Genomic DNA, 25848 nt, shown 5'->3' with positions numbered 1-25848 from the left:
TATGCAGCCATAAAAAGAATGAGTTCATGTCCTTTGTAGGGACATAGATGAAGCTGGAAACCATCATTCTGAGCAAACTATCGCAAAGACAGAAAACCAAACACCACCTGTTCTCACTCATAGGTGGGAATTGAACAATGAGAACACTTGGACACAGGAAGGGGAACGTCACACACCGGGGCCTGTCGTGGGGTTGGGGGAGGTGGGAGGGATAGCATTAGGAGATATACCTAATGTAAATGATGAGTTAATGGGTGCAGCACACCAACATGGCACATGTATACATATGTAACAGACCTGCACATTGTGCACATGTACCCTAGAACTTAAAGTATAATAAAAAAAAAAGAAAATAAGTAGGGTCCATAATTGCTGACCTAGAATTACTGGAAAACCTCAACCGAGATGGTTGAAGTAACAGTTGCTAATGAAGTAACTCAGGAATGGAAGTTTTTGTGGATATTAAAAATACACCCCAATCCATATTTATGTATCTTTCAGCTACAGCTATTAATCTTGTTAATGTGTTTTTCTCATCTCCCAAATAGAAATTCTGACTTGGTCACTGCCATGCCAGAAACAGATTGAACCTTTTCTACAAATATAAACCAATTTGCAAAAAGACTAGAATAGTTCTGAAAATGCCTGTGGAGATAATTTATCTCATCTCTCTCGTTTGACAGATGAGGCAAGCAAACTTAGAGAGGTTGAATGACTTGCTCAAGATCATACACCAAGTTAGTGAAAGAGTAAAGTATTTTGACTTCCATTGCAAGACTCTTTATTTGATATTAACAACTGTCTCTCCTGTTGATGATTTCAATAGGCCACTATTGATGAATGAAATGCAATTGTCTAACAATGACTGGAAACTCTATTATAGAAGGACAGAGGGAGACTTTCCACAACTTATTGGATAGATATACCTTTTCTATTTTCTGGGGATTATAGAGAGCAAACAGTAATGAGATCCTATAAAGAGAACATAGGTGTGAAGGGTTTTGCTTCCTTGTTCTCTGTTCTTTTCTTTGCTATTATACAAACGTCACTTCTCATGTGTCCAGCTTCCATCTGGATTGAACACAAAAAGAGAAGTCAGTAGTAATATTATTTCATATTCTTAAACTGGTCTTCCTAGGCTTTGACAATTACCTAATGAGTATTTTCAAGCACATCTTGGACTTGGAAGATTGCAACCTTGGCTCAGAAAGAAACAATCTTATTCTTCAGGCTATTTTTCTCAAGCTCTGAAAGCTTTAGTGAAATAATGCACATATGGTGCTCATCTCAGATGACTGCTAGAAGTTGCCGAGTTCTTTATCCATAACAGATAGCTATGTGGATAGAGTGAGTATGTGTGTCAATATTTATACGGATAATCATCTGTGCTTTTCATCCCTCAATATATAGGACAATTTAATTTCTAGTGTGGGAAAGAAAAATCTAAACATATTTTTAAGTGTAAGATAATAAAATGAATCCTAAGGAGTTGGTTTTTGAATGAATTGTCTTATATTCCCAATGTGAAAAATACTATCTAATACATTTTTGCTATTTTACTACTATCTTTCCCATTGACTTCACCTCAACAACATTAGTAACTATTTTTGTAACTACTAGTAACTATTAGTAACACCTCAACAACAATAGTAACTATTTTTGTGGAGAATAGACCATTCTGTCATGGATTTTTTTTTTATAGCACACATAAGGGAGTCTTGAGAGGCAGCATAGTGCAGAAAATGACAACAACAAACAACAGCAACAACAACAACAACAACAACAAACAACCCAGAAAAATGGAGATCTACGCTACTATCTGGGAGAACTTCTAGATGCCCAACATGCTCACATTTCTTGGTCTCAAAGCTTCTCTTCGGCTGAGCACAATGCTGGCAACATATCTTTCTAGTGCACTCATCTCCCCTTCCATATTCACCATTGTCTTTCCTTCTAAAAGTCTTCTCTAGGCCAAGGAGGAAAATATCCCAGGCACTTTTATTACATGCTGTATTGTGTCCAAGTCAGCATGGCCAAGCAGTGGTTGAGAAACAAACCAGCAGTTGTTTGAGAGCTATCACTGGCCAATGACTCAGCCCCCAACATTTCAGACAAGTTGTTTTGGGAATTGTATGGCCTCAAGCAGGGAAAAGGCAGACTTGCTCACCCGCATGTTAAAGGGTCAAAAGCAAGGAAGATGGTAATTTGTTCCCCTGTTTAAATGTGTTCCACCCACTCACAGCCACAAGTGGGAGTGAAGGATGGGCTTTTGACCTAAGGGTGGAGCCATACTGGTCCCCCTCATTTCCTTGTAGGGATGTTGGGGAGACCAGTGAGATCATGTCTATAAAGTGGATTGACTGGAATGTGCTCATGTTGTCCAATGTGAATTATGCTAGTAAGATTTTCTTTAATTTTTCTTTTCTCACAGTCACAAACCATTGGCAACCTGTGTAGATTTTCCCATGTCCTTACATTCAAGTCTCTCTGCCAGCACACTCTGGGTAATTCACTTTTGGTTTTGTGTAAATGGCCAAGTCCTAGCTCTTTGTCTTGTGAAGCCTTCCCATAGACAGCTGAAGCTGTTCTGAGAGAGGAACTGTATGGAAACGTCTGGAGGAGTAAAAAGAGGATTTCAAGTTGGCCCTGAAGTCTAGCAAATTCATCATAAATTCACACATTATTTGAGTACTTTTCACCTTGCCTGATGTAGTATTCAGAAATTCTCTATTAGTTCAAAATTGCTTCCCTAAACACTTTGTATATTTTCATGTGACATACTATAAGATGTTCTGCATTAAGAAGCTCTCTGATTTCATGTAAGATTATGCCTTTAAGAGACTTTGGACTATTGTGTATTAATTTATCCTTATTTTGTACTCTCCCTGTAAATAAAATCAATTTAAAACCAAGGCTTCTGTGGAAAGTTTCCTGAAGGCCATTCCTGTTATCTGGTGTTAGGTAATGACTGGTGAATTTTCAAATAGCTGTGATATTTTGCATTTGAGAAATCTAGAAGCTAACAGATGAGAGCAAGAATAATAAGGATTTGGACACTGGATTATTAAAAATGAGTTATATTTACGTATTGATTTTGGTTGTGTTTTCAAGCACCTGTCACATCAAATTGTAACTCTTAAAACAGTCATTTCTTGATGTTCATTCTTTAAATTCCTTTGCTTACACCTGCTAAAATTGATGTGCTTATATATATATATAATTGATGTATTTATATATAATTATATATATAGGTTACATATATATAATTTCTTTCTCCCTCTCCCTCTCTCTCTCTCTTTTTCTTTTTGTACAGACAGGGTTTTGCCATGTTGCCCAGGCTGGTCTCAAACTCTTGGGCTTAAGTGATCCACCTGCCTTGGCCTCCCAAAGTGGTGGCATTACAGGTGTAAGCCACTGCACCCAGCATAAAATTGATGTTTTAATTGTTACTGTAAATGGTATCTTTCAAAAAGTTTCATTTTTCTATTTGTTTATTCCTTATATAGAGAAGTTAATGGATTTTTGAATATTGATATTATATCCAATGGGCTAGATAAATGCAGTTATTAATTCTAACAATAAAGAATGAAAATTATATTTTTCCTTTCCAATTCCAATTCCTTATGCCTTTTATTTCTCTTTCTTACCTTAATACACACAATAGGACCTCTAGCATAATTTGAATAACAGTGGTGATAGTGGGCATTCTTGTCTTCTTCCAAAAGTTATAATTAACGATAATGTTTGCGCAGAAATTTTGTATTCACTTTGTCATGTCAAGGAAGTCTTCTTGGTTTGCTAGGCACTTTTTGTCATGAATGTGTATTAAATGTTATCAAACCCCTTTTCTGAATCTATTGAATTTATTTTGTGATTTTCTTTTTTATTAATGTGGTAAATTACATTGATTGATTTTTGAATCCTAAACCATTCTTCTAGTCCTGGAAAAAAGCCTACTTGATCATTTTGCAACGATGTATCTGCTATTTTCCTTTCTTGTAATGTTCTTGCCAGGTTTTGGGATCAAGATTATGCTGTGCTAATAAATAAGAGGAAAATACCTATTATCACTTTTTATTATTCTTTGGGAATGTTGTGTGAAATTGGTGTTATTTCATCTTTAAATTCACTGGTGAAGCTACCTGGATGTGGAGTTTTCTTTGCAAGAAGGTTTACAAAAATGATTTAGTTTTTTAAAAGTAATATAGGACTATTCATATTTTCCATTCCTTTCTGTGTAGTTTGGTAATAACTTCACATAAATTGTCATATTTACTGGTATAAAGTGTTTTATAATATAGTTTAATGATCTTTTTAATGTCAGATGATAGTTTACAATGCTATTAATATTATTCCTGTATGCAATGATAACACCAAATATGATTATTCATTCTTTTAAGTTCGCCAAGACATTTCACATAGATTATCACATTTATTTATGTCATTGAAGAGATAAAATAATGCTGACATGAATCACACACTCTTTTTTATCTCTATGACTTCAAATGCTCACACTAATGTGTGAGTGTTTATTCAGCCTTAGAGGGGGTCAAAATTCTACTTACATTTGTGTTTAAAGGCTTATGGGTTGGGTGAACTGAGACACACCACAAATATCTAATTAATATTTGAAATATTACCTTTCAGTTGTCTTTTGTTCTTGAGATGACTTCAAGGGTGAGTTGGTGAACGTGTGAACTCCCTGGATGAAGAAGATGATGTTCAGTGGAGATAGTAAGGAAATTTACAAACTAAAAAATACCTGGTGTCAGACATTTTAACTTCAAGCAGTGTAGCTTAGTAATTCTGTCACAAAATTGAGTATCTTTGGCTTCATTAGCAATCTGCTGGATGATTTTGGCAAGTAACCAAATTAACTTATAGTGCACTTTTCCAGTAGATGAAGTAGAGTCAATATGGTTTTCCCTTTATTGCATCACTGGCGCTCATAACAAATAACAAAATATTGTATAAAGTGCTTTATGCCTCAGAAAACATCCAGAAAGAAGGTCCTAACTTATAAAATTGTTAGAGGCACTCCTAATCCTCTATAATAATTTTTCTCATGACCAAAAATAAGGAAGGAAAGATAGCCATTGAAAGAGATCTCTGAGGGAGCTTCAAAATATCAGTTTACTATGGCTCTAGCTTTCTGTGTCATACCCACCAAGACAGTTATGCCAGCCCAACTGTGAAGCTTCACATGGAGCTATGTGAGAAACTAATGCTAGAAGCACACAGTTTCTCAGATTATGGATGAAATGAGAAAATCAGAAATAACCAAACCAGAGGGCTTATCTCTAGTTATTCCTAGACTGCCTTAGTTAGACATAGTGAATTTCAAGTTGGAAGGAACTGCAGAGGTCATTGAATCTCATCCCCTAGTATTCCCCGAAAGAAAACTGAGCACCCAAAGATTAGATGACACATGTAGTGGAGAAACTAATGATATGGGTGTGTCTTGCTTTAAAGAAAACTAGATTTCAAAATTCTAAATGTGAAAAATAGATAAAAAGGATCACTATTACTTTATCATTATTCAATAAATAAATCTCTGTAGCATTCATTAAGTAGCAAATTCCCAATACACTTAAGAAATGATCCAACTTCAAACATTTGATTTTCATGCAGACTTTCAGCAACACAGTTGTTGAGGAAAGCAATTCTTTCTGTGCTGGCCATTGTGAGCTCAATTACATTCCTGGGTGTTTGCCAGGGACAATTTCTAGCATTTTTTCCAGGTGGTGAGGTATGTGAGTGTTGTTGCTTTTACCGAACAAAATGTAGAGCCTGAGCTGCATAGCCAGAATAGAGAGTCAAGTCATGATCTGGGGCTGGAAGACTTTTCATGTGTGAGGCAGTGGCAGGATATTGCTTTCCTTCTTGTCAGCCACACCTTCAAGGCTTTTTTTTTTTTTTTTTAAAAAGGAGACAATACACTTTATCTCAAAGGTATATTAAAAATGGAACAGAAGTTGGGTGGAGTAGCAATACCACAGTCCAAAACCTTTACCTCGTAGTTGACAGGGTGGAGTAAGCAAGGCATTCCTTGCCAGGCATGTTTATCTTGGCCCATAGGACCAGCAGGGAGGTATGAAGGCACACTCTGGCCACAAAGCTGAAAGGTTCTTATGTTACCTCAACTCCCTCCATTCCCGAGAGATTTCCTATAAATAGTCTCAATGAAAGTATTGATTGAAAAAAGGAAGGGTTATTTGGATTCATAATTTTCAAAGCACCCATTCATGAAAAAGCAAGAGATCATAAAAGTTGATAGCATAGGATTGTTTCTTTCCACATGCCTTGAAAATTTCCCAAAATTCATGAAATCATTGGGCTAGGTTATGGAGATGTCTGTGCAAAAAGACCTCATGAAAATTTGAAATATAATAATATGTAACATGTATGGGGAACTATTCTAAATGCGTTATGTGTAATAACTTATTTAGCCCTTTTTATAAACTTATGTGGTAGGCACTATTAATAACATCATCATCCTTATTGTTCAGATATGGAAACTGAGGTACACAGAGGTTAAAAATCTTCCCCACGTCACACAATCAGTAGTAATTGGCTGAATTCAAACCCAGGCAGTCTGACTCCAGAACTGGGAATTGAATCTTAATACCTATGCTCTGCTACCTCTATTAAAATGGCACATAAAATGATATTCTAAAAGAAATCCTCCAAAACTAATAATTATCTTACAATCAGAGTGAAAGAAAGGCAGGAAAATAAAATAATAAAAAACAAGAAAAAGAATTTCCTCCGCAAAATATTGTTCTTCAAAATTTACTTTTATGTAAATGTAAAGACTAATACTGTTTAAGGCAGTGAATAAGAAAATCATACTATTCATACCAAAGGCAAGAAACTGTTTTAATATATAAAGAGGTACAGAATGATTTAGACAAACTCATAGGTGATAGTCCCATAATGGATTTTGAAAGGAAGCACAATGTCCCTAATATCCAAGTCTGAAAAGTCTTTTGAGTCTTTTTAGCTAGAAAATTTAAGGACTTTTACTCTTGATCAAGGAGGGCAACCAAGCCCCTCTTCCTCACATTTTGGCATCAAAGTAAGTGATACTGAGCTATGTGTTGCCCATTCAGTAATCACATGTAGTGATTTTGATAAAATTATGACCTTGTGTCAGTTTTACTTACAAAGCATTTCTTAATTGTTAAAAAAAATCCACAAAAATGAGAGTCTACATGTCTAAATCATAGGTCAAAAGTTCTTTGTACACTTGAGGTATATATCTGGAAATAGTCTGTCCAATTCATGAAGGGAGCTAGAAAATCTGGTTCAGAGACAGTCCTGGGATATAGCATGGGGATATGGAATGGAAACAGATGATCTTCCCTGGGCCATGGGTGGAGAGACTCTTGCAGAAATTGAAAGTCTAAATCTGAGCTACTCATGGGATCTTAATCATAATCCAAGCAGTGCACGAACACAAGTCTAAGGTAAAAATTGTCTGGAACTGGTGAAATGTATAGAGCTCCACAAAAGAAAATGGAGAACGACTCCAAAAGGAATTTCCACAGCTCATGGAATAATCAGCATACAGGTGTGAGGCAACTCTCTGAAGATGAGCTCATAGACCAAAATTATAAAGTAATAGCAGAGACTCCCTGCTTAAGGAAGTTAGTTAATGCAACAAATGGAAGAATTCTATTAGATAAATTAAATTACTGGTAGTATAATTATCTTTAAAAGACTTAAAAATAAGTGTAAGAATGATCAATGATAATGGAGTGAATAAAGTTTATGAGAAAACAAGGGCACACTAAAAAAAAGCATTTTTTAAATAAAGGAACCAAATATAAATTCTAGAAATAAAATATATTTATTAAAAAGAAAATGTTTTATAAAATTTTTAAAAAACCTCAAGAGATGAATTAAAGGACTAGATAAGCTGACTACATAAAGAAAGCACTCAGAATGTAATCCAATGAGATAAAAAGATGGAAAATACAGGAGAAGTTAGAAAACATGGAAGATAGCTATGAGTAGTTCCAATTGACATGGAAGTACCAAAATATGAATCAAAGTAATAGTTATTTTTTTCCAAAAAAGAAGAAACGATGTTGCCTACATATAAGAAATTTAGAAATTGAAACAGAGAATAGGTGTTCTACCTCTCTTTTCGATAGCTTTTCTGAAAACAAGGACGTTAATTAATTCTTACTGCTCTGAGCTGTGGAAACTTCCTATGGATGAGTTTTGTGTTTGCCTCTGTGGAGCCCTTCAGGTTTCACCAGTTCTAGATTGCTTGTGTCTGTTCTCTGTTAAAAGCTGTCAGGCTCTAAAGTGGTTAACTCAGCATAATTCAATAGTGTGTTCTATAGAAGACAATAAAATTGAATGAAGTTTCCAAACACCTGCTTTCTTCTCTTGTAGCAGGTTGGGTATATTCTACATAATTGAATACTTGCTTTTCTCAAAATTTGATGTCTATATCTTGGCTAGTTTGAGTTATTCTATAATGAACATGGGGGTGCAGATATCTTGACATACTGATCTCATTCTCTTTGGATATATACACCCAGTGGTAGATTACTGGGTCATATGGTAGGTCTATTTTTAATTATGTGAAGAACCTTCTTACTGTTTCCCATAATGGTTGTACCAATTTACATTCCCACCAACAATGTACAATGGTTCCATTTTCTCCACATCCTTCGTAACACTTGCTACATGGAGTATAAAAAAGTCAAACTCATAGAAACAGAGTAAAATAGTGGTTACTATGGGGTAGGTGGTGGGGGACTGGGAAGATGTTGGTGAAAAGACACACCATTTCAAGTACAAGGGATCTATTATTGTACATCATAATGACTACAGTTAACATATTGTGTACTTGAAGATTACTGAGAGATTTTAAGTGTTCTCCACAAAAAATATGAGGTAATGCATATGTTAAGTAGCTTGATTTGGTTATTCCACAATGTATGTTAATATCAAAACATCATGTTGGAAACCACAAATATATGTAACTTTTTTTGTCAGTTAAAAAAACTGATGTACATATCAAGAGCATTAAGTTTTCTACCTTAGAACTTCCTCTCATCAAAGACATTAAAAAATGTTTTTGAGCCTTACCACATCTGAAGAATTATCTTCTCTACAGTCCTCTCAAACAATGTTTTGAAATCACATAATCTTACTTGTTACTTGTATTTTTCATATTTGTTTTAATAATTTTATTCCTATTCCTTTGAGATCATCTTCCTTCCCATTAGTTCATGCTCCATATTCTTTTAAAAATTTTTTTCCTTGAGGATTTTGATTCAGTTGTAGATTTATAGAGAATTTGCAGAAAGGAGTTATACTTTTAAATAACCCCCCCAACACACACATCTCTAACACACACACACATTACTCAAATTCACACACACACACACACACACACACACACACACCCCCCGGATGAGCCTGAATGTGCTACAACTGGGGAAGGAAAGAAGGCAAATAATTCACCATCTCAAGAGGCAGTGAATGGGAGTACCTTAAACCAGCCATAGATATATATGTGGACTCTAAAAAAGTTGAACTCATGCAAGTAGAGAATAGAATAATAGTTAGCAGGGGCTGAGGGTATGGGGAGGGAGGAAATGAGGGCTTGTTGATGAAAAGGGCACAGACAGGAGGAAGAGGTTTTGAGATTAGCTGTACAGCAGGGTGACTATTTTCAATAACAATGTGTTGTATAGTTCAAAATAACTAAGATAGCGAAGTTCAAATATCTCACCACAAAAAGTGACAACTAAATGAAGTGATGAGCATGTTAATTATTTTGGTTTAATCATTCCACACTGTATACATATATCAAAAAATCACATTGTACCACATAAATGTTTATAATTATGATTTATCAATCAAAATTAATATTAATAATAAGAAAAAGGGTATCTTTACAGGCTCTAAGACTCACCAGCTTTCTCTCCAAAAAACTGGTTCCAAGTATGTTTACTCATCAACCTAGCAAAGGATGACTAAATTTGACTATTATTAGGTCTGACTTCACATGAATGGAAGAATCGTGAATGTGTAGTTCTATTCAATGTATTTCATGCAAACATACTTGAGATGAAAAAAGAGATATGGCTGTTACTACTAAATTCATTTTTGGCTCAAAAAACTTCCCATAATGGTTCTTACTTAAAAATATTTTTCTTTTCAGTGATTACTGCTAGTGTCAGTTTGATGCTACCTTGTCTTTACCTCATTGCAAAATAAACTCTTTAGCTAAATACAAGAATATGTATATATTTCACACCAAGGCAAAAATGCTGAGTCAGATATGAATCTACAAAAATATAAACCATCTCTTCTTTGGGTCCTGGAGGTGATGTATTGCCTGTTTTTGAGTCAGAAATTATACAGAATTTTGTAGTTCAAGAAGGCTCTAGAAAACATTTTTTCCGCTGGAATGAAGTGAGAGAACTAGTTGTAAAAATTTCATCATTACTCTATGTATCTATAAAGCAGTTTCTCCTCCCAAGCCCACCCCTCAAAGAGCAGGGATCACACCATGGCAATTAGATATTAGAAATGAAATATAAACTTTGTTTCTGTTCCGTTAGGTTCTGGTTGTGACATAGCTTCCCTCTGTCGATCTCTTTAGCACTTGTAATTTTGTCTCTCCTATCTTTCTTAAAGAGACAGAGGTTGACTTACATGGTTATTATGTAGGATATGGAAGTGGAATTCCATTTCTAGTACTACAAAGGCAGTTCATTCTTTCATTCATTTATTTATTCATCATTTATTGAATATATATCATATGCTAGACCTATTATCTCTGAGCCTTAGTTTCTCCCTTTATAGTCTTAAACTCTAAAATTTGCTGATTCTAAGCAAACATAATTCTTCTCAATTATCTCAGTTAATGGATATTATGCCATTCCAATTTAACTACAGACATTAACAATGCTTGCTTTTTAATGACTCAATGCATTTACAGACCCTGCTCCTGTCTGGAATGACCTTCCTTTTTCCATTGATCTAATGAGTTTTCATTCTTTAAAATTCAACTCAAATGACAACCTCCTTAGTTTGGTTTACAGTGTATCTCCTGTGATTCTACTGCCCCTGTGCTTTTCTCTGTCACAGCATTGATCATGTTTTACTGTAAATTTATGTGGCAGATAAATTCTAACATATCCCCCAATTATCCCTTTGTCCCTCTCTCTCTCTCTCTCTCTCTCTCTCTATATATATATATATATATATATATAATTTTTTTAAGACAAGGTCTTAAAAAGCCATATGGGCTTGAAGGTGAATCTTTCTCCAGTTGAACTTTCAGATGATACCTCAGCTTCAGTAACACCTTGGATTGCAGCCTTGTGAGGGACCCTGAAGCAGAGGATCCAGTTAAGCTATGCCCAATTCCTGACCTACTAAAGCTGCGATATAATAAATGTGTATTGTTTTATGCTGTTAAGTTTGTAAGTAATGTGTTATGCAGTAATTTACTTGTCAATTTGTTTATTTTACTCTTCCTTAGATTCTAACTTCTTTAGACCTGACACCCTGTGTTATTCATCATTGTATCAACAGAAGCTGATACTGTGCCTGGCATATTACTATACAGCTACTTATTAAATGTTTTCTGAACAGTATGGTAGTAAAGTAAGTTCACTGGATTTGCAGAAAAGAAATCATCTGCCACCAACTTTATAAACTTCTTTTCATTCAAGTTCTGAGGGTCAGGTTTTTTTAATGTGAAAAATTAGAGAGAGTTAGACTTAATTAGAGCTCAGCTCTAGTAGTTTCCATATCTCAGTTTTTCTCCTTAAAAGTAAATATTAAAGATACATGTGAAATGGCATTATGTTTTAGAAGATGGCTTGATCTTCGATATGTTTCTATATTCTTTTTAAGTCTGGTATATTTTTAAGTCTGATGTGTAGTTATGGCAAGAATAGTGTATTTTTGACTTGTAAAAATGACGACTTTACTTAAAAGAAATCCCCAAAGGGGATTAAATAATGAAAACACAAAAGTTGGAATAAACTTATGAAAAATTGAAATCATTTTTTAAAAGGGCATTTGATGACATGTAGCATGACATTTAACAGCTTTCCTAATTAAATGGACCGAAAACCTGATAACACAATTTTAGTCAGGAATTTCTTTTTCCACACTGACAGGAAACATTTGTTTTGTTTTAGCCAGACAGTTTTTAAAAATGCTATTTATAATAGCATTGCCAAAGTTTAAAAAAAGGGAGGTCTACAAATTCTCATTTCTATTTTTTTAAATTTGCTGTGTTATCTTTTCAAATATTTCTTCCCTTTTACTGAATGCTTAGCTGATAGGAAAATCATTATTAACTCAAATGCTGATGGACATTTTTCACATTCTGGTCCAGCTCATATGGAGAAAATAGTTCTTATTAAGCATATTAGATAATTTTTTTTTATGAAATCAGTGTATCTATCAGTTGGAGCTAATTTCTTATGCATTATTTCTACAAGGAGATACAAACCTAGGCAGAGATGATACTGAATATTTGTTATTTGAAAGAGGAGTAGATGAGGAAGTGCACTTGTTTTTCTTTTATGTAAGACTTGAGCTACCCACCTGCCCATTTATGGACATTTTATTTCTTCTATTTTTAATCTGTGAAGACAGACAACCACTGAAACACTAATTACAAGAAAGAATTAACATTCCTTGTGCTTTCTCAACACAATATTTCTGTATCTTCCCTTAAGCGCATCCTGTCTTATTAGTTCCTGTCTTAAGAAAGGAACAGGAAAAAGTGATCAAATTCACTCTAAAGTACTGACAATACGTTAGAATAGAAGAGAGCCACATCAGACAGAGAAAAATTCTTCCTCCTAATTGTAAGCGACAGATGATCTTCTAAGGAAAGCTGTACAACCTGTATCTGAGGGAATCTCTAACATACACAACAACAACAAAACCCCACTTGTTTAAGTAGAGTATTTTTGAGTCCTAAGGTCAAAGAAGATAAATCTTCCTGATATTTCTTTTATTTCCATCACTCACAACACAAAAGTGCTGCAAAAATTAAGGTATACTATTTTTTATTACATATGGAACCAGCAACAAAAAATGCTTAATGATGCCTCTTACAAGAAAATAAAATAGTTCCATGGCTCAAAACAAGGAACCCAAAGGAATAGTTTAGGAAGCTCAGAGCTCATTTGATAGGAAATTGTAGGAGTTAAGAACTAGGGTTTGGAACTAAATAAATGAGGGTTTGGATTTAGGTTTTGTCATTGACTAGCCAAAACCACATGCCGTGCAAGTTATTTAACCTTCCTGAATCTGTTTCTTCATGTACAAAATGCAGATTATGATTCTTTTCATATACATATAATGAATAAAAAATAAAATAGTAACATATAATAAATGCTCTCCACAGAACATGCTGCAGAATAAATAATAAATGGACAATAAATTATCCTGGTCCTGTATTGATAGAAAAGGAAAATAAAGACTAGAGGTTAAGGCTTGCCAAATGTCATGTATTTAGTTTGAGAACTTGTGGTAGAGCAAAGGGAATTTCTTCCATAAACTTGAAAGTTCATTACACAAATATTTTTCTACTTAGTTCCTATAGCTTTTCTTTGAGAAAAGTAGATATTACCCCTTAATACTGAGGGAACAAAGGAAGGACAGAGAGGGAAGTGGGTTGTATAAGCATATGAGACAAATTTCAACAGAAAGTGGAAACAAACAAAATTAGATTAATCCACTCTCCCCCACCTTAACTTTCCACACTAGTCTAAATTTTTGTTCCCTGGATGTATATTACAGATACATGTGTCTAATGTGTTTGAGGAGGATCCCAAAAAGTTGGTGAAACTGTGAATGTGAAAGCAAAACCCTATCAACTGTCCCACTTTATCTGAGTGTGGAAGAAAGACAACCCAGTGACAAGACCCACGATATGAATCAAATCTCAAGAAGGAGGATTATGCAACAAATGTTCTGCTTCAGTATTCTGATGGCATTCGATGCCAGGAGCTAATGAGACATTTTGAAGCTCAAGGAGCTCAAGGACCTTGCAGCAAGCAGAGATGAAAGACTGTCTCATTATCAAACAGTTTCATTTTTAATTTCCTTCTAAGTATGGATTTAATTTTTAAAATATTGTCTCTGTTATTTCCTCACATGGGAGATTTTTTGATGATTAGAGCACCTGGGAAGCCATGCAGCCAAGAACCTTGTGAAGGTTCAGAGTGGGGTTTAGATATTCATGCAGTGGTCTGAAGTCTCCAAGATTTCATCAGGATTCCAGACATCACACCTACAGGTTTCTTCCAGAAGATTTCAGTTGGAAGCCTGGAATTTCTGATCAACATCTCAGGCACCTACTGCTCTATCAAGAATTAATTCAGGCTGGGCGTGGTGGCTCACACCTGTAATCCCAGCACTTTGGGAGTCCGAGGCAGGCAGATCACTTGAGGTTAGAAGTTCGAGACCAGCCTGGCCAACATGGCGAAACCCCATCTCTACTAAGTAAAAAAAAAAAAAAAAAAAAATTAGCTAAGTGTGGCAGCGGGCACCTGTAATCCCAGCTACCTGGGAAGCTGAGGCAGGAGAATTGCTTGAACCCGGGAGGCGGAGGTTGCAGTGAGCCGAGATTGTGCCATTGCCCTCCAGCCCGGGCAAAAAGAGTGAAACTCTGTCTCAAAAAAAAAAAAAAAAAAAAAAAAGAATTAATTCAACAAGTATTTTTTGTCTCCCCACTGCTTCCAAAACAAGGCACTATGCTAGCCCCTGAGAGAGGTGTGAATATAAAAGGCAATATTTTATGTGGCATAAGTAACTGGATGCTGATGGGACTTTTCCTGTTGCACTGAAATTGGTGTGTGTGGTCCCAGTTGAAAACAGAAAGGTGATCAAGTCTAAAAAGATTCACCAATTGCTCCTTATACCCAAAGGTAGATGTACTAAGAGACCCCAGAAGAACCAGCCCTATGGCAAAGACACCTAACACTTTCCCTCTCCTCCATGTTACCTGAGAAAGGACATAAAGATGGGGGAAAGTTGGAGACTAAAACCATCTGCCTGTAGAGAAGTCAGCGATCATGGTGAGAAGCTTTTCTGTGAGAGGGAGGAGATGGTGAGTACTTTCTATTTCTCAAAGCCAAGTGAGAGGCTGGGAGTAGAGAGGCAGGCAGCTCCAAGAAGCTCTCTTGTGAGAGTTGAGAATACATGCAAGAAGGAGAGAGCCTGGCACCTGCTCCTTGGACTTCTAGTCTGAGAAATGGCAACACGGAAGGGGATGAGGGAGCATGGAGAAGCTCACATCCCACTTTTGGATGTGATGAGGATGTGTGAGTTTCTTGGGAGTCAAGTGGACTTTAGAGATGGTAGCTGGACTGAAATTCCCAGGAGAGAGCAAGAAGCTGCAGGTAGGACCTGGCATCTGAAGGACGTTGGAAGCTAAGTTTCTGCTTCAAGGAAAAATGCAGTGGAGAGGCGCACTCCTCCCCTTCATTCCCTCCAGCATTCTCCAAAGAACTCCCACTTATGTCCTGGAGAGAAGCAGCACTGGGGCTGCATGGCCATGCATAAATATTTGACAGCCAGTTGATACTACGCAATTAAGATGCTTCAGTCGATGGAAAGCAGGTTGAAGATAGCAGGTTGAATACAATTTTTAAAAAGCTAGTCCCTTTCTTCTCTCTCCTCCCATCCCCAAACACTTGAGGACCTAGGTCTCCACACAGGGAAGTGGGAAGAGGGATGTCAGAGTCGGGACATGCCCAGCATCTGCAACAGGGCACTGAGCTGGGAGGAGGAGTAAAAGAGCAGGGTACAAATATAGCTGTTGGTGGGAGAGAAGAAAGATTTGCATTGAATTTGAGGTTGAAGTTTTAAACGGGATTGAGCCTTTAATTGCTGAAAGTGACCACGAAGTTATAGAATCTACCTAAGATGTCATTAAAGGACAGCAAAAGATGGCTTAGTAGAGCCAGTCTGAAAGCTGTGATTGGAGAAAAATATCTTGTTACATTAATTCATTCAACAAATAGTAGTTGAGGCCCTAAGTTGTGCCTGGCATTGCTCCAGGCCTTGGGGAAACAGAAAGCAGGGAACAAAAACAAAGTCCCTGCTCTTGAGAGCTTCCATTCAAGTGAGGGAAGACCAACAATGAACAACAAACAATTGTATAGTTGCACAGTGGATTCTGTTTAACCATATCCTTTCTATGATGGGAGAATGTACTTAGAAATTCCACTTTGGTCCCATGGATAGACTCAGTGCTAACGTTGCTGTTATGCACACTGAGTATTTGGTAACTAGGGTTAGGCCTTTTGTGTTGGAACTCCTTCCCAACCCCCAAATCAATGAATTGTGAGGGAGTGTCCATTGTGTGCAGGAAACTGTGGTAGGGGAGTTTATTAGTGGTAGGGCAGGACATAATTTGATAGAACTCATAGATTTAATCAAAGATGGTATGCATTAAAAAATAACCTACATTAATCATTTTTCTTAGATGTGTGGAGAAATTTTGCAAAAATTTAAGATTAAAAATATTCTCCCCAAAAAACAAAACCTGGCTTCAATAAGGGATGCAGATCTCTCTCTCTCCATGGGAAAAATTTTACCATCTTCGCTACTTTCTTTCACAGTTTGTTTCCTCTAGTGTAGATTTCTCACAATTTCAGAAATCAATTAAATAGGGAAAATGACAGTAAGTATTGTTGGAAAATATGATTTAAAGGTCAAAGAGTTAGACATCAGCTTGCATTGGAATTTGGTAAATTTATAGAGCTTACCGCAGCGAAAAGACAAAACAAAACACTGCCACTACCGCTTGGATTAGAATTCCTTTAAAAAAAAATCCCCAAACAACTGATATTTGCTTGAATTTTGCAGCCCAACATTAGCAAAACATAGAGCAGGAAACGACAATTTTGAGAGGCCCTAGAGCAAACAGCAAAGGGAGTGAGCCCTGTTCTGGCACCGGGTTAGTAAAAGTGAGGAGTGAGCTGAGCTTGATGGCCTGCACCTGTAGTTTCAGCTGCTCGGGAGGCTGAGGTGAGAGGACTGCTTGAGCCTAGGAGTTCGAGGCTGCAGTGAGCTCTGATCGCACCACTGCACTTTAGCCTGGGCAACAACAGAGTGAGACCTCACCTCTCAAAACACAATAAAACAAAATTTAAAAACATTATTTTTTTAAAGTAAGGAGTGGGCTATAATAGATGTTGACTCTGTTGAGGAATACTTAGTCATTCTCTATAAGCATTCCTCATTATTCTCAGGACTTGTGATCAAATATCCGAAATCCTTTTACACCTGCATTTGTCAGAGTGGAGTCATCTACCAGGAGTGAAAACATGATACCTTTGAGAAAGTCTAAAGAATGCATCCGGATCAGAGATACCATTGTTTTTCTTCCTTAAGCAGCCCCTACTCCAATATGATTGGCGTCCTTATAAAAAGGGGAAATTTGGGGACAGAGACAAATATGCACACAGGGAGAACTCCATGTGAAGATGAAGGCAGAGATTGGGGTGATGCATTATCTACAAGCCACAGAGCACTAAAGATTGCCAGCAAACCATCAGAAGCTAGTGGAGGCATGGAACAGATATTTTCTCTCAGCCCTCCACAGAAACTAACCCTTCCGGCCTATTGGTCTTGAACTTCTGGCCTCCAGAACTGTTGCAAGTCACCCAGTTTGTTGCATTTTGTCGTGCTAGCCTTAGTAATCTGATAGTCATTATAAGTACATTGTTATGAAAATTGCTTTTCAAGTCAAAAGATAGATCAAATATATCCTTCCAAGTGAATACATGCATATATACAGCATCTTTTCAGTGACTGCATGGGATTCTACACAATGGCTAGTTCTCATTTGAAAGACTTGCATGTTTTCTCTATTTTTTCACTATTACTGTAATTAACAACATTATTGTATTTTTTTTTTTTTGAGACAAAGTCTCGCCCTGTCGCCCAGGCTGGAGTGCAGTGGCGTGATGTCGGCTCAGGGCAACCTCCGTCTCCTGGGTTCAAGCGATTCTCCTGCCTCAGCCTCCCCAGTAGCTGGGATTATAGGCACTCACCACCACGCCTGGCTAATTTTTAAAATAATTTTTGTAGCGATGGGGTTTCACCATGTTGGCCAGGCTGGTCTCACACTCCTGACCTCAACTGATCCACCCACCTCGGCCTCCCAGAGTGCTGGGATTATAGGCATGTGCCACCGTGCTCGGCCCATATTAACCATTTTTAAGTGTACAGTTCAATGGTGACAAATATATTAATATAGCTGTGCAACCAAGCTCCAGAACTCTTCATCTTCCAAAATTAAAACTCTATGCCCATTTAAAAATAACTCCCCATTTCCTCCTTCCCTCATCCCCTGGCACATCATTCTACTTTCTCTATCCATAAATTTGACTACTCTAGGTATCTCAAATAAATGGAATCATACAGTATTTGTCATTTTGTGACTGGCCTATTTCACTTTGCATAATGTCCTCAAGCTGTTGTAGCACGTGTTAGAATTTTCTTCCTTTTTTCGGTTGAATAATGTGTAATGCAATATATATGCCACATTTTGTTTATCCATTCATCCATCAGTGAATATTTGGGTTGCTTCTACCTTTTGGCTACTGTGAATAATCCTGCCATGAACATGGATTGTAAAAATATCTCTTGGAGACCTCGCTTTCAGTTCTTTGGAGCATATAACCAGAAATGAAATTGCTAGATAATATGCTAATTCTATTTTTATTTTTTTAAGGAGCTGCCATAATGTCTTTCATAGCAGCTGTACCATTTTATATTCTCATCAACAGTGCACAAGATTTCAATTTCTCCATATCCTCACTAACAGTTGTCATTTTCTGGTTTTTGTTTTTTGTTTTGATACTAGTCATCCTAGTTGGTGTGAGGTAGACATCTCACGGCAGTTTTGATTTACATTTTCCCTAATGATTGGTGATGTTGAACATATTTTCATGTGCTTGTTGACCATTTGTATATCTTCTTTGGAGAAATATCTATTTAAGTCTTTTGTTCGTTTTGAATTGTGTTTCTTTTTGTTGTTGTTGTTGAGTTGTAGGAGTTTTTAAAAAATATTCTGGATATTAACTCTTTATCAAATATATGTTTTGTAAGAATTTTCTCCAATTCTATCATCTGTCTTGTTACTCTGTGGATTGTATCCTTTGATGAACACCATTATTTTTATATCCTAAGACACACATATTCATCTTTGCATGTTTATCTTACATGTGAGAAGGATAGCTTCTTAGGGTGGAATTACTAATTCACCCTCTAACAGCCATACCAATTTAGCCTCTTACCAACAGTATATGATCATTACCCCATTTCCATTCCCTTTCCAGCACTGCATGAGGTGTATTTTAAAAATTGACATAGACATTGAAAATGAGGTTTTTATACATGCCACTCTGTTTTTCAAACAGTAAAAGCCTGTTACATTATGGTTAGCTATTAAACAAATTTGGGCCAGATCATGTTCCCTGGAGTTTAACATGTACATAAAGTAAAAACCTATAATTTAGCAATTGGTTCTGCCCCCAGCCCTAGGGTAAAAAGCTCTTACTTTATTTCTATTATAAGCTTTCTAATTAGTTCTTATACCTCAGGTGATTTACTTTAATGATTAATGAATGGTGCCATTTTATAAATGTGTAAATAAGTCCACCCCAATTCATAGCTAGAGAAATTATAGGAGAAGCCCATATGCCAGAAAAATTCAGTGTAAGCCAAGGATTCAGTCTCAGCCCAGAATCCTTCTACCTATTGCCAGCCCCCTTGCACCACCACAGACTTCGGATTTTAGGGGCTGGAAAGGCTAGGCTGACTGCAAGGATGTAACAACGATGATGGGAGATGATGTCCCACTGATCTGGTGGGAGTTATGTCACTGCAATTGAGAAAAGGACCTGTCTCAGGGGGATATTTCTTTTATGGCTATATTTAAAAAATAATAGTTATAGGAAGATAATCATGATTTCAGGTCTTGGGACCAGAAGTAGAAAAAGGCATGCTTTCCCCCTTCAATCATACCACCTGTATAAAGGCATATGAGGTCCCTACACTGACTTTGGAGAGCTTATGCAAAGCCACAGTGCCCTTAGGAATTTCCTCTTCTTTCCCCGCTGGAACTTTCTGTACAGAGCACTTGTGATGCACCACACTCACTTGTCCTGCGTGATTCCGGGTTGGAATGTAAATGTCTTCCTGTTCCTAAGGTTCTCTACTGCAGTTTATTAAAAACCAGAGAAGCTGGGCTTGGTGCTTCCACACAGTTTTTCTAGTTTATTGGCTCTATTTGCTTGTAAAAATATGTTTTCAATTACACCTAAAAGGTTTGATTCAAACTACTCGGGGAAAAGCAATATGTATTGTTTTTCCTGCCCACATCACATATATTCTGGTTCATCGGGAATTTAAGGTGCAGTACGCTGACTTCAAATGGCCAGCAATAGAACAGAGTCTCGGGAGGAAGGTAAAGGATAACCGTAAGCTATAAATAATAGCAGAGAAACAGAAATCGAGTGTTTATTCTGGACTCATCTTGAGCATGGCAGATTATGGACATGATCATAAAGGACAAAAATATATATCAAACCCAGGAGAAAAAATGAGACGGCTTGGAACACAAGATCAAAACAAGGAATACCAATTTCAGGTAAAACTCTTTTTTTGCCATAGAACTTTCTAGATGCTTTTGTGAGCCAGCCATATCTACTTATTTTTCTTTGTCAATAATACAAAATTAGGGCTTTAAAACCACAGTCTCAGTGGGGCTAAACGGGACATTATTGTTTTCCTCAGAGGAGTATTCCCCTAGAATGATGTGATAGTTATTATTATTAGCAATTTATCCAGGTCCTGGACAAGGGAATATTGTTTTATTCACTGCTGATTAAATATTCATCTGCCCAGAGAGAATGCACAGATGGATTATACTGGCCCATGCCCCAAACAGGGAAGGGGAGGCAGCCGTGAGAAGTTAAGTGGGAGTTGTGACTAATGTGCCGTGAAAGCACTGGCTCCTCCACATACACATGACCCTTGTTGAAACTTCTAAGGTCCAACCACAAGCCAGCTAGGCGTTAGCTCATCATAGATGAATCAGGGTGAACGTGGCCTTATCCATGAGTCACATACTACATGGGGAGCAACTGGGGGCTCACAGGGCTGAACTAACCACCATCAGGGAAAGGCATCTGCTTTCTGGTCTTGTTCTTCCTAGTCAACTAGCTATTGTTTTTGTCTCCAGTTCCAGCCTGAAGACCTTAGGATGCGTAAGAATCACCTAGAATGCTGGCTTGAAATGCAGATTTCTGGCCTCAACCCATGAGACTCTGATTCAGTAGAGCTAGTGGGGATGTGGAATCATGACGAAGGTAGTCCTTAGACTACACTTTAAAACACTCTGGGAAACTTTGCCCACAATGAGAATGTGAGGGACTGATTGAGTGATGTGATTATCAAGTTTGCTTACCATTATTGCTAAGGGCCTATCTTAGATTTGTTCTTCCCGCCTTGCACTGTTGGTTGCTAAAGACGTCTTGTTTTCTGACTTCTTTGATTAGACTTTTGGCCACTCACTTTTCCTAGACCCTTGGTTGACCTTTGTATCTGCCAGTTTGTCTCTGATATCTGCTTCTCTGAATATCATTTGTTATCCTTCCTTCATTCTTTCATTAACAGCACTGAGTATCTGCACTTGGTTTCAGGCTCTGTGCTGGGGACAGACTGCTTGGTAAGGCAGACTCAAATCAGGCTGTAACTTGGTTTACAGGCTAGCCATGGAGACAGTTAGTTAAACAGAAACAATGAGAGTATTAGATGCCATAGAAGGATGCTGGCAATGTGAGAGCACAGGGCAGGGCCACTTTATCTAGGCCAGAAGGTCAAAGGAGACTTCTGGGAATGCTTGGGGAGTTAAGAGGCGATGAGAAGGCAGGGTATTCTGGGTGGAGAGAACAAAATATTGTAAATAAAAGCCCTAAAAATTAAGAAATCTGACAATTTCAAAGAGAGCTGTAACTGTAGTGCAGGGTGGGGCTGGTGACAGCAGATGGTATAGCAAGGAATGGAGCTGAGAAGACGGGCAGGCCCAGATGATGAAGGCCTGAGATGGTGTCAGGACTCCAGTGGAAGGCTATGAAATGTCTTTGAAAGGTGTTTTTTTTTGTTTGTTTGTTTTGAGATGGAGTCTTGCTCTGGGGTGCAGTGGTGCGATCTCGGCTCACTGCAGCCTCCGCCTCCTGGGTTCAAGTGATTCTCCTGCCTCAGCCTCCTGAGTAACTGGGATCACAAGAGCACGCCATCACACCCGGCTAATTTTTGTATTTTTAGTAGAGATATGGTTTCACCATGTTGGTCAGGCTGGTCTCAAACTCCTGACCTTGTGATCCGCCTGCCTTGGCCTCCCAAAGTGCTGGGATTACAGGTGTGAGCCACCATGCCCGGCCCTCTGAAAGGTTTTAAACAGGGGTGAGTCACAATCTGGTGTGTAGCGAGAAAGAACACTATGTGTGGCAGATGGTGCAAACAATTAAGAGTGAAGTCTCCAGAGGGTAGGAGGCATGGGATGAGGGGCACTTAGAGAAGAGGTGAGGGAAAATGAATGAAGATAAATAGCTCCTCTACTGTATCAGGAGGGAAGGCATAAGAGACAGGATGGCCTGAAGCTAAGATGCGTTAAGTTGAGGGTGTTTCATCCTCCCGGGGAGAAAAGAGTAAAGACACTTTTGAAACATTCCTGAGAGCATTTTAGGTAATGAGATTTTAGTACTGAAATAAATTATTCAACTGGGTGACATGTAGGCTATACCAGCTACTCAGTCTTATCAGCTAAAAGATGCCACTAGCCATTTAGAAATGTAACAATACTATTATTATTTTTCAGACTGTGAGTGTCTTTAAAAATTAGAATCAAAACCAAGAAACAACTGTAAAATAATTAAGAAGTCAGGTGCATGCTAGGTCTAATAAATGAGTTAACACCCATGAAAGCCCTTAGTACACTAGTCACATGACTATGTTAGATTGTGACAACATCTAAGAAAACAAAAGGCATGACATCTGATCAAGCTTGGGATGTGATCATCAATTTTACTGTAGGAAATGCCTTAGTGAAGATTCTGAGTACATCTTTGGCTTTCTGAAGCATGTAGATCTTTTCCTCCCATAAAAGGATGAAGTCAGTTTTTTAGGTACAAAGCTATACCATTTTCCTATTTGTCCTAAAAGCAAGTTCAAGCTGAGAAACCATCTTAAGGTTTGAATGAGGAAGTTCTGATAAAAGAAAGTACAGAAAAACCAACTCGAAATTCCACTGAAAGGCAATGTTCAGCCATTTCTTTGTCAAGAAAGTTATGACAACACAAAAGGGCTTCAATGGGGATGGCATGCCCAAGTGGACTTTTCTCACAAATGCATAACACTGGACAGATTTGGAATGTGCTGTTCTTTCTGCTAAAGACATTTTTCCACTCTTGGCCTTCCAAAACCCAGAGTTCAAAGCTTAACTACTAGTTTTTTATGCAGGAGCAAATTGACCACAACACTATTAGAAAAAGACGTGAGTCAGTGTGTTTGGCTCCTTGTTTCTTTATTGTGTTCTTTGGAAAAGAAAGATTGTAAGGAAAGAAAAGCAGGGAAAGACTGACTGCCTTTGCATCTTTTCCTTGAGGGGTGTTTGCTTAAAAAATAATAACCCTAAACTGAGCTATTATTGAGATTTATATTAAGCATTTTCAAGTTTTGAAATAGGAACAAAGTCCAACAGACCCCTGTGAGGCAAGCTTTTTTTCTTTTTCTCCTTATACAAATAGATAAATTGAGTTACTGACCAGTGAAGTAACTTCCCTGGTCTTGGTTGCATTCAATGAAAAGAAAGCACAAACTTAAGGTTTGGGATTTTAGATAACCACTTTGATCATGTCAAGCTGACAACCAAAAAGTTAATAATGTGTTCTACTGTGTGTTAGGGAGATGAGGTTTTCTAGCTTAACAGGAATTCTATTTCATATAATTTATATGCATTTATGCATGTGTGTTTGCATAGACACACACATATTAGAATAACCTCAACTTTCCACAATCTTTAGGAAATGAGACGGTTTGGATAATTAAAATTTTCCCAATAGCTGATATTTTATACCTTTAAGGATCAAAATATACTTCTTTTGATATATACTTAAAATACATAATGTTTTTCATTTTTAAAAGATGCTACCAAATATGTCAATAAATTTATAATTAGCTGTGATTCAGTGATTCTTTTAAAGATGTCCTCAAATCGTACAACTATTTATGTCCACAGTGAATGCCATTTTGCTTTCTAAATTCTTGTGTTTGTATAGCTTCTTTTTTTCTTACTTTCTTGTTAGGCCTCCATACTTTTCTTTCTTCCTTCTGTCAGTGCACTTACTTGTTGCAGCTCCTCTCCTTTTTCTAGGTCGGTGCTTCAAGTTGGCTATGTTCTGAGAACTCAGAGAACCACGTGTGTTAACATTATTCATGAAGTAAAGGTAAATAGGCTCAAAGTGAAGACTCCACATGACTGCTTACGAATATAAACCTTAATGACCATTGTCTTTTATTCTCTGAGCACTTTTGATTTACTTTTTGTCCTCAATTGTGTACTATGAAGTTGAAATTGTCAAAAGTTAGAATTTTAGATAAATGAAATATCACTTTAAATATATTTTACTTCTAAAACTCAACTTGCAATAATTTAGTTTTTCTCCAGCGATTCAGATACTATTTACCCAATGAGCGTTTACTGAATGCTGAGTGCCTCTGTCTGCTGCCGGGCCTCAGGACCTCACAGTATTTCAGGGTCATCCCTGGGACCACCAGTTTTCATTGTATAGTACCTTGATGGCAACAAATTTAAGATCTTGAAACCATTTTAGTTGAAAGACTACCATGTAAAGACAGTTTCTTGTTTTGTATATTTAAAATCTATGTGTGTTGAATGTCTCAAAAGACACCTATTAGGTAGCTGACTTGCTAGCTTTTTGGCACCCAGTGGGTGGGATGGGTCTTGAATTAGTTATCCTTGACAGTCCTTGAGTGAGAGCCTTCTGCTGGGTAGAGATGGGTATGATGTGAGAGGACACTTGCCCCAGGGAGGGCTCAGAGAAATGCAGAAAAAGTGGCCTCTCTTCCATAGTAAAAGGAAGAAAGGGGTTTTCACATTCCCCGTGCATTTGTTCTCTAAGTGGCTTTTTACTGGTTTCTGTGCCTTTCAACTGCAACCTATGGGTGCAGTAGAAACCATCCTTGATGGCACCTAGCACAGGGCTTGGCACATGGTGGGTCTCAATAACTATTGAATGAATGAATAAATGAGGTTGGCATGGAAGTCCTAACCAAACAAAACGGAGATAATAGAACTTGAGAAGATAAGTCTTAAAAAAAACCTCTTATGGTCCTTCTTCCTTTGTTTTTATGAACTAAAATATCTTCCACTATAGCTTGTAATTTCCTTTATTCTCACATTGTGTTTTTTTTTTTTTGAGACAGGGTCTTACTCTGTTGTCCAGGCTGGAGTGTAGTGGCACAATTACAGCTCACTGCAGCCTCCACCTCCCGGGCTAAAGTGATCCTCCCACTTCAGCCTCTTGAGTGGCTGGGACTACAGGCATGCACCACCACACCTGGCTAGTTTTTGTACATTTTGTAGAGATGGAGTTTCGCCATGTTGCCCAGGCTGGTCTCAAACTCCTAGGCTCAAGTGATCTACCTGTCTTCATCTCCCAAAGTGCTGGGATTACAGGTGTGAGCCAATGTTCCCAGCCACACTGGGCTTCTTAGAGCCATTTTCTTAAGATAACCTGGACG

The 25848-nt window shown here is 37.4% G+C and overlaps 1 protein-coding gene across 7 annotated transcripts in view; it reads right to left on the bottom strand.

Annotated features, from left to right (window-relative positions):
- The window catches only part of COL8A1 (collagen type VIII alpha 1 chain), a 160496-nt gene that overhangs the window by 118700 nt on the left and 15948 nt on the right, over positions 1-25848 (bottom strand). For 3 of the 7 annotated variants that reach the window (XM_024355582.2, XM_009445993.4, XM_001141952.7), the window contains exon 2: positions 4641-4702. The exons of the other annotated variants lie outside the window; for them this stretch is intronic. The gene's annotated coding sequence lies outside the window, so the exon portion shown is untranslated. The remainder of the gene's footprint in view (positions 1-4640; positions 4703-25848) is intronic. 7 annotated transcript variants of the gene reach the window in all.

The sequence above is a fragment of the Pan troglodytes genome, chromosome 2, assembly GCF_028858775.2.
Source record: "Pan troglodytes isolate AG18354 chromosome 2, NHGRI_mPanTro3-v2.0_pri, whole genome shotgun sequence".
In the NCBI taxonomy this organism is placed as follows: domain Eukaryota; kingdom Metazoa; phylum Chordata; class Mammalia; order Primates; family Hominidae; genus Pan; species Pan troglodytes.
This window is presented reverse-complemented; position numbering and strand designations above follow the sequence as displayed.